Genomic DNA, 8,604 nt, shown 5'->3' on the forward strand with positions numbered 1-8,604 from the left:
TGTCCTGCTCGCCCTCTCTCTCTCTCTCAAAAATGAATATCAAAATAATAATAATAATAATAATAATAATAATAATAATAATAATAAAAGCACAGGAAATCCAACAGCATGATTTGTCACATGATGCTGCTGTGATGTTTGTTTACAATCACAAATATCATTTTACGATTTTTCCTCATTAGAACTTGACTTGCTGAGGCCCCAATTCATGTTTAGTTTATATAAGCCAGCACTGCTTCTTAGTGTCCTTACTCTTCACCTCAGGTTGAAAACACACATTCTTAGGGGCGCCTGGCTGGCTCAGTCGGTTAAGCGTCCGACTCTCGATTTTGGCTCAGGTTGTGATCTCATGGTTGTGGGATCGAGCCCCACATCAGGCTCTGGGCTGAGTGTGGAGCCTGCCTGGGATTCTCTCTCCCGCTCACTCTCTGCTCCTCCCCCTCTTGCATGCGTGCGCACGCTCTGTCTCTCTCTGAAGAGATAAATGAAAATAAACATTAAAAAAAAAAAAAAAGAAAACGCATATTCTTAGACTACATGTTCTTTGGATTTTTTTTCAAAGGCAACTTTTATAGTGGTGCTCTAATACAGTTGAAATTCCTCTTTTTCCCCAAAGGAAATGAAAACAGGATATTGAAGAGATATCTACACTCTTATGTTCATTGTAGCAAGAAAGATAAGAAAACAACCTAAATGTGCTTCAATGGATGAATGGATAAAATTTTATATATATATATATATATATATATATATATATATATATACACACACACACACATATGTATATTTGTATTTATATATAAAATAATATATATAATTGTATTTATATATAAAATAATAATATATATATATAAAGTCCTGTAAATACACATGAATATATATGTGAATTCTGAAATTCTTATTTATAATTTCTGACCATGTTATTTTATTTTATCTTACTTATTTTGAGAGAGTGAGTGAGTGTGAGTGAGGGATGGGCAGAGAGAGAGGGAGACAGAGAATCCCAAGCAGGCTCTGCGCTGTCAGTGCAGAACCCATCGTGGGGCTCGATCTCAGGAACCACGAGATCATGACCTGAGCTGAAACCAAGACTCCCACACTCAACCGACTGAGCCACCCAGGTGACCCAATAATTTCCACCTGTTCAAAAATAAAAGCATATCTATCTCATCTTAGGCTATTTGATAGAGGCAGCAATTATACATAGACACGAGGAAAAGAAGAGGGAGGTGGAAAGATGAAACCTGCCTCAGGTAGAGTCCTCTCACGGACAGGGAGCCGACTGACAGCAGCACTCAGGCGATGGGAGCCATCTTTCCTCTCCAGGTTCCTTTTCCTGCTCACTAGATCAGAGGCTGGATTCTCCTTCATGGAGGGAAACTGGAGAGATTCAGTGATTCGGTTAACGGAATACAGAGAATGTGAGAATTCCCACAGGAGCGAAGTCTAAAATGGAAAAAGAAAGCCGAGTACAAGTTCACCACTTCAAAACAGTATACTGGGTACGGGACTAACGGGGCCATACAATCGGAGTTATACTTGAATGCCTCATCACTGACTTTCTGCTACTGCAAATTTTAGATTTTTTTTCCTTATGCCTTTAAATAACAGCTACTATTTAATGAGCACATATCCTGTGCCAGAATACTGCGCTAAATATGAAGCACTTGCATGGGTTAAAAATTTAATATTCACAGCAATGTTATAAAGTAAGTTTAACATTATCTCTCTGTTCCACAGACAAGGAGATCAAGCCTCAAGATAGACGATAATAATTTGCTGGAGGTCACACAGCTAGATGTGGTTCTGCTCTATATCATGGACACCAAAGCTCTGGTTTTCATTACCACATTATGCTCTTTTCCAAATAAACAGAGAAACTCTTCAATTCCTTTTAGCCAGGTGACAATGTTCTAACCGGAAGACCAGGAATTTTATTGAAGAAGAAGGAGCAGATGGAAACTGGGAGGCATTCTCTGCCACATTCAATCAAACAGCACAGCCAGTCTTTCCTAGTACTGGAGCAAACCACTGTTTCTTCAGCTGAGCACCAGATGAAGTGACTGGCTTGCATTTAGGGACTGCATATTCTTTTTTTCTTTAAAAAAAATTTTTTTTAAGTTCATTTATTTTGAGAGAGAGAGAGAGAGTAGACCATGCAAGCAGAGAAGAGGTAGAGAGAGGGAGAGAGAAAATCCCAAGCAGGCTCTGCACCCTCAGCACAGAGCCGAACGCCAGGCTCCAACTCATGAACTGTGAGATCATGACTTGAACCGGAATCAAGAGTCAGATGCTTAACTAACTGAGCCACCCAGACGCCCCTAGGGATTGCATTTTCTAAAGAGTCAAATGACATTTAGCCCTGTGGGATGGTCCAACCATATGTGTCTTTGGAGGGCTTGTGAGAGCTCTTATAGATTCACATCTCATCCCATGGTACCAGCCTGATGTGCATTGATATCACCTCCATCCCAATCTCTCCTTCATTTAGCCTATATAGGTGATTGGAATTTGATGCAATGGCACTTCCCCACCCCCCCCCACCCCCCATCCTTTTAGTCTATCTTTTGAAATAATTTTAGACTCCAGAAAGGTTTCAGGAGTAGTAGAGACATTTCAAATACTTTTCACTCAGCTTTCTCTAATTTCTACATCTTGCAAAATGGTCAAAACTAAGAAGCTGACATGACCGCATTAACGACAAAATTTATTTGCACTTCACCAGTTTTCCTACTAATGTCTTTTTATCGTCCCAGAAACCAATCCAGGATCTGGCATTGCATTTAGTCATCGGGTCTCCCTTGTCTTCACCAGTGTGTGACAGCTCCTTAGTCTTTTTCTGTCATAACCTTGACGCCGTGGAAGAATACTAACCATTTGTTTCATAGAATGTCCCTGAGCTGGGTTTATCTAGTGTTTTCTCACAATTAGAGTGGGGCTCTGTATCTCTGGCAAGAATACCACAGAAGTGATGTGCACTTCCCCGTGTATCATATTAGGGATTACGTGAGATCACGGAGTGTTTTTAATCAAAAGGGTGCCATGATACAATTTACAATTTGGAATGATAACTCTGGCAGATGGGTGCAGAATGCGTTGGGAGTGGAGGAAGCTTGTGCTCAAGGCCCTCGTGAAGAGACTGGGGATGAAGGTAATCTGAGCAAAGGCTGTGGCTCTTAGGGGTGGGGATCAAAGTCTGAATATGGGATTCCTGAAGAGAAGCTAACAGGATGTGGGGGCTATTTCCATTCATGAAGTGAGGAGAGGAACCGAGGATAATTACTAGGATATTAGGATAACAGGTAGATGGTTGACTCTGTGATCAGTTGGTGGCCAAGGTCATTGCAATTCAGATTTCTGAAGATAAAAAAAAAAAGTAATACTTTGCCAGTCTGTGGCAGCTCTAAGAGGATGTTTGAGTGTCTGTGAAAAAAGACACAGAAATAAGGAGATGCTCAGCCATGCATTTACTCTTATTTTCAACTTTCAGGTTTGGAAATTCAGCATCTTGGGTGCGTATGTTTGAGTGAGACAGTGTCAGCCTCTCATCATGACCCTCATTTTCTCTGGGTCAAACAGAATTTTCATATGTACTTGACAAATATTTGTGGAATGAAGGAGTCAGTGAGTCTGAGTCAGGGGCAAAGGAGGATTTGCAACAGAGTGTGATGGGAGCCACTGCAAATTGTCCCATGGCCAAGGAGTGTTTCATATGAACCGGTTTTGGTCTTCAGTCAGAGCAATGAAGCCAAGAGGAAAATTCAAGAGGAAAGCAGTGAAGATGAATCTTTCTTGCTCATTTCTATGTTAGAGAGGAGAAGAAAACCAGATTTTCCTGATGGGGATGCCCATCCGAACTTCCAATGGCCTAAAAGCGAGGGCTCTTACAGTGCATCACGGAGGGAAGAATGCAGTTTAGCTGATGCAAAGCCAGTGGGTTATAATTACACGTTAAATATTTATATTTCCCAATAAAACAGAGGTTTTCAACTGCACCTCAAATTCATCTACCAGAGCTTTAAAACCTACAGACGCCCGGGACTCATCCCAAGTGATTCGGATGTATTATTCAAAATGTCTTCGGTGGAAAGTGGCAGAAATGCTTCGCAAATCGGCCTCAGCCAACAATTTGGAGTAGGTTGTGGGCTGCATAATGAATTGCCCAGTTACCCAAAATGCAGCAGCTTAAATCACGGTTACCTTGCTCGGTTACCGTGGATCTGGATTTTAGGAGTGGCTTCGCTGGTGGTTCTGCCTCAGAGTCTCTGATGAAGTTGAAATCAAGCTGTCGGTTGGGCTTTGGTCACCTAAAGGCTTGACCGGTGTTGGAAGACCCATTTCCGAGGTGGCTCGGCTACGTGGCGGGCAAGCTGGCGCTGGCACTTGGCAGGTGGCCCTATTTTGCCACCTGGGCTTTTACACAGGGCCGCTCGAATGTTCTCAGAACACGTTGGGTGGTTTTCCCCCAGATCAAGAAATCTGAGAGAGCAAGGCAGAAACAGCTGGATGCAATCTTATGGCTGGGATCAGGGTTCGTTTGAGCAGGAGGAGGACGGTATTTATCTACTGTTGCAAAAGCTGAGGACCCTTGTATAGAGCTGTGGGGCCTAGAGCAAACATACCATATGTTCCATTCGTTCTTTATAGGGCACAATGATTAAAATTAGAATCAGATGGAGGCTTGAAGAGGAAAGAATAATAATTTTTAAAAACCCAAGGGTTATGTGTGACTTGCCTCTAGCCTTGGTTTTCATCTGTCATAATAATCTTTAACACGTTAGCATTTGCAGAGCCCTTTAGATTCCATCAGATGGTTTTCTAACATTCTATTTATCTCAAGAACGATCTTGTAGGATGGAGTCAAGAGGGCCGGGACTGGAAGACGGAGCTAATAACGGTGAACACCCACCAGCTGCCAGGCATTTGACTGGATGCTTCATATTCATTAACCCTTTTAGCCAGATACCGCGAGGTGGGGATGAACAACTTCAATTGTGAGGAGGCCTCGCCTCCTCGGGCTCAGAGAAGTTAAAGGGCACGGCCAGGCTCGAGCATCAGAGCTGGAAGGAGAACCCGGGTATTACTACCCATCGTCCCACGTGCTTTCCGGGCTTTTCGGGCTTCTTCACTCTTCAGCATGACTGACCACCGCTGCCACTTCCTCCATGTGCCACATCCTTGAATTAATCTTCATTGTTGGCCACACGGGACCCCCAAAAGACAGACGGCCCTGTAACTGCGGGCCCACACTCACTGTACCCTGAGAATGACAACAGCTTTTTGTTTTGTTTTGCTTTGGTGAGCACTTCAATATAGGCCTACTGGAAAGAAAAAAAAGAGGACAGAAGAAAATATGTTGGGTTGGAAAAGAAATCAAGTTCACAATTTATACCGGAATAAATCCAATTCTCTGGGAATATCTCCCTTTGTTTGATTTTTATTAAAAACCTGGCCCCGGTGCAGACTACGTCAGTGGCCTCAAGTAACAACTCGGCATCTCCTTTTCCTTTGTTGTCAAGAGGGGTAATACTTCTTAAGGTTGGTCTAAGTTTCACGAATGTGTAAGGATAGTTGGCATGAAAGGTGGGAAGCATTTTGTGTTCTTACATGTGTTTGGGAGATATAAATGATTTTCATTTTCAGGCTGTAAACATCATCTCTATTGCTAGTGACCTCAAACTTTCTAAATGCTCTTACAGTTTACAAATATGCCCCAATGTGAACTGAGTCAAGGTTTCCAACTGCAGGTACATATTACTTCTCCGTGTTGTTTGCAGTTTACTAGAAGCAATAATAATAATAATACCTGTGATTTTCCAATATAGACGTCAACTCTTCCATCAAATAACTTTGCTATTTCTGGAGATTAGCTGGGCAAATATGTCCTCAATCCAGTATTGTCAGGGTGACCCCAGGAAAGAGCTCCTTTTCTGAACCCTGTAACACCTCTGCTTAAGAATCACATCAAAAGAGAGGACTGGAGAGCCTCCTATTTTACATGCCCCACACATCCTGGCATCCAGAACACTCAGCCAGTCATATCTTCAGTGAAGTCTTACTCCTTCACCCCCTCATTCCACCCTATCAATCAGAAAGTCAGTCATTCCTGAGATGGTAGAGTGTAGCGGTTAAGAGCATGAACTGGGAAATCAAATCTGAATCTGGCTCTGGCACACTACCTGTGTGGCAATGCGCAGTTACTCAATCTCTTTGTGCCTCAATTTCTTCATATGAAAAATACCATCTTCTAATAGGGGTCTAATGGGTATTAAATGAGAAAAATAGGTAGGGTGCTTAGAATAATGCCTGGTTAAATGGCCAGCACCCCACAGGTGATAGCTATGTTTATTATTGCACGTATTTTTCCTAAAGTTGGGTTACCTCCTAAGAACTTTAAGAGTCAGGCAAATACCTGCTTAATCAGGGAGCCCAATAAACATCTACATACTGCCTACTGTGATTAGTATTATTGGACCAGACAGAGAAGTCATGAAGATCAGCATAGACCTAAACTAAATAGCTTCAAGTGCTGTTGTCATCAATCCCTGATGCCCTTGTGCCTTCTTCTACCACATCCTGCATTTGTAGAACAGGAAGAGGGATGAAAAGTGAACACTAGGATGAGCAGGTCCCACCAGGGTGCCTTCTGGATGTGTCCTTTGCCCAGAGAGAGAGATAGCAGCAACCCACTTATGGAGAGAAGTTCAAGGAGTGTGTTGAACATGGTGTTTTGCACTGGGTAGTGCAGAAGGAGAAGATCCCAGGCATTCTCCTGCCAGCCGACTATTGTGTTGACTTCTGTGATAGAATAAGCATAAAATGTTTCAGAGTTAGAAGGCTACTCTGATTGGCTCTTGGATTTTAAACTATGAAGCCCTTTCATAGTGGGTAGCCAAGAGCAGTGGCAGTGTGATTGCAGACTAAGTGTAATGACAATAGTGAGCCAGGTCACAAAGTTCCGGGACTAGCCTTACAGTACAGTATAGTATGGTGGTTAAGAGCTCACGACTTGGGTTCCAAACCTGGTTCCAACAAGTGTTAGCTGTGTAACTTTGGTAGTTATCTTACCTCTCAAAACTTCATATTTATGTGGCCACTAATGAGAGCCAAACCTTGTTGGAGAAGGCACTGCCATGGCTCATGAAAGGCAGGAAGGCAGCCATGGTGCCACACTGACAAAACTTGTTAGAAATGCATCCTTCGGGTTTGGGGACCAGCCATCTGTGTTTTCACAAGCCCTCCAAGTGATTCTGGTACGTGCTAAGGCTGGAAAACCACTGCTGTCACAGTAAGTTGTGGGAGATTGTTGTGCAGGCTTGGAAAGAAGAGTCAATAGGGATTTCTTTATCTGAGTTTTAGTCTCAGTTAAAAAAAGAATGTTTATTGATTTTGAGAGAGAGCGAGAACAAGCATGGGGGAGGGGCAGAGAGAGAGAGGGAGAGAGACAATCCCAAGCTAGCCCCATGCTATCAGCACAGAGCCCAAGTCGGGGCTTGAACTCACAAGCTGTGCGATCATGGCCTGAGCTGAAGTCGGGCGCTCAACCGACTGAGCCACCCAGGCGCCCCAACCCTAGTCTCAATTTGTAATTTTGAAGATGACGTATCTTTTTGGGGATCTGGGAGCCAGCAGGGGGCATGGTATTGTGTCTCCACTTCTGCACTGACGGCACGAATGATGACACTGATGGACGCGAACGTATCCGATACTCTCACTTTGGTGAGAAAGTCTGTCTTTGATGTTCTCTTATCTGCAGGCCATGCTCCCTTGATTAGGGCCCTGAACCTGCTTTTGCGATTTCCATCTATTTCTGTATCTGCAAAAAAGGGGTGTGATGCCAGTTCTGCTCCTTCCACAGCCTTGCTTTTCCCTCACTCTCCACCTTGGACGGAGTGTCGGAAGAACAGCTAGAGCCACAGCCTAAGGTCAGCACAGCCGGACGGCGGCATGGAGCACGCGCTGGCTGCCCCCCGCTCGTGAGCTGGCTTGCCTCCTTGCCTGGCCTCCACCAACCCAGAACAGAAAGCTTCATGTTTCCCTGACTCGGCCCTCGTCTTCCCGGCCTCCTCGTCTTGCTCTCTTCAAAGCAGAGAGGGCACATGATGTAGTCCGGTGGATGATTTTTCTGTCCTTCTTTGTGTTAACATTAAAAATGTGTGTGCGCGTGCATATTTGAGCGGCATGCGGATTGTGGCCTGGCCCCCGTCCCGCCGCCAGCTAGCTGCATGGGGTTGGGCAGGTCACCAGCTCTGGTTTTAATTTCCATACCGAAATACGGAATGTTGGGCCAGCTGGTGCTGCTCCAGCATTTTAGGATTCGATGTACCACCACAAGCATATCCTTAAAAGGTAACTTGGGTTTGAATCTCGCCCTCTACTGTGACTGTCTGCATATGAGGTCCCTTTTTAATTTCCTCCTGAGATCAAGAACGATGAAACCTTCCTCTAAGTTCACCTAAGGGACTGAGGTTACTCATGCACAGAAGAGTGAAGACTTCAGCAGGTTCGCTCCCTCCAGTATAGAGAGCGAGTGCCTCCTGCAGTAGATACAAAGTCCCATTCACTGCACGGGTAAGAGGAGCCGTGGCCAGAAAGGAGGCACTC

The sequence above is a fragment of the Panthera pardus genome, unplaced genomic scaffold (assembly GCF_024362965.1).
Source record: "Panthera pardus isolate Hobbes unplaced genomic scaffold, ASM2436296v1 HiC_scaffold_20, whole genome shotgun sequence".
Lineage (NCBI taxonomy): Eukaryota > Metazoa > Chordata > Mammalia > Carnivora > Felidae > Panthera > Panthera pardus.